The sequence below is a fragment of the Pinus tabuliformis genome, chromosome 8 (assembly GCF_031772625.1).
Source record: "Pinus tabuliformis cultivar Carrire ecotype Pingquan chromosome 8, CPIR1, whole genome shotgun sequence".
Lineage (NCBI taxonomy): Eukaryota > Viridiplantae > Streptophyta > Pinopsida > Pinales > Pinaceae > Pinus > Pinus tabuliformis.
In genome coordinates this window covers 1,861,829,518-1,861,831,097 of record NC_142294.1, presented here as the reverse complement: position 1 = coordinate 1,861,831,097, position 1,580 = coordinate 1,861,829,518, and the positions used below count along the sequence as shown (strand labels likewise).

Here is a 1,580-nt window from a genome sequence, read left to right as displayed (position 1 = left end):
AATACCATAAAATGAAGATCTAATCTACAAATAACGCATTAATAAGTATTAAGGCTTTTCTTGGGTCTGGATCTACGCGGAGCAGAGTGGTGCGAAGCCACGAAACGGTGCACGAACCATCCACACCACATCAAGACATCCCAAGGGTGCGGGAACTTGGTTCCAGTGCCCTCCCTTGCTACCTTGCGTGAGACTTCAGTCCGCACTCCGCAGGCTATTGCCGAGAGGGCCAATAGCTGTGGGACTTGTTTGCCTAAATAGCTCTTCCGAACCCAGGTCAGGCCCATATAAGCCAACATTTATCTAGGCGTAAGAAACCTCTCAAAGCCCCTTCCTATCTACATTGCATTAATAAAATAATCTAGAATAAATACAATGCTTTCTCAAGCCTGAACAATCTCCGAAATAGTATAGTCCATCTCACTTCCACTTCTCCGATTTTTTGGGAAATGCTCTCAATATGATGGTCCATCAGTTTAGGTTTCCTCGGTACACTATCACAAAATTCTGCCAACAACTCTGCACAAGTGCTTCCTCCCACTCTTTTATCAAATATTACGAAAAATGCTTCCCTGAAAGCCACAAGAATAGCCTGGTGATTTTGAAATTCATGCCCTACATAACCCATATACTTGCCATGGATTTCTATAAGCTTGGGCACAAATTCATGCTTGTCATTCCCAGCATCCTCTACCCATTTAATCAATGCTATTGCTTCGGTAGTTACATGTTCTTTTAAAATACCTGCCACTGGTTCTAGAGCCTGGGGCCTCTTACCAAACAACCTATACATCTTGGAGAGGTCGTCTTTCTTGTCATCCCTAAGCAACACAGGGCAACAGGAATACTGCTTTTCCAAAAGTTGAGCTTCATAGCGGGAGAGGAGTTCATTTTCTACTGTCTCCATTAAGTTGTGCTCGCTGCTGGAGTGCAAATAAGGGGCAACTTTCTGCTTCTCATGTTTCAGACACTCTTCAACTTTTAGCATATACTGGGGCAAGGATTCCTGTACAATCCATAAAGCGGCCTTTCGAGCATAGTAAGTTGCAGTATCTTCAAACATGGGCTTTTCAAAATGATTCTTGTATGAATCCATACCATTACCATTACCAATTTCCAAGAAAATGTTCTCAACTTGTTTCACCAAAGCCTTGTCAATCTTCTCTCCCTCGCGCTCTCGCTTTATCAAACCCAAGACACCATTCTTCACAACCATCCGTACGTGATCACACACAAGGTCACGGAAGAAGACCAACGCAACTTCTCTGAGACTGGGCAGCACAACACCCAGGAAGCAGCGATCCAGATGAGAGAACATGTGTGACATGTAGTGGACCATGATCTTGTAATTTTCCCAAAGTTTCTCAAATTCCCTACAAATGAACTCACTGTCGCCACCCTGTTGTTTACTCAATGATGGTAAAACCACCAAAGATATGTAATTCAAACGACTTCATGTACATTTCATACAGTCGCTGATGGTGGTCATGAACGTGTTTTTGCAAACACAGTTCGCAAATAGTCATATATACCTTCATAAACTCCTCGGAAGAGAAACATAATTCGTCCTTCATAAAGTC

At 42.8% G+C, this 1,580-nt stretch overlaps 1 pseudogene; it reads right to left on the bottom strand.

The window, feature by feature from the left end:
• Positions 1–361: 361 nt before the first annotated feature.
• LOC149243751 (cullin-1 pseudogene) lies at positions 362–1,216 on the bottom strand (annotated as a pseudogene).
• Between the last annotated feature and the right edge of the window lie 364 nt (positions 1,217–1,580).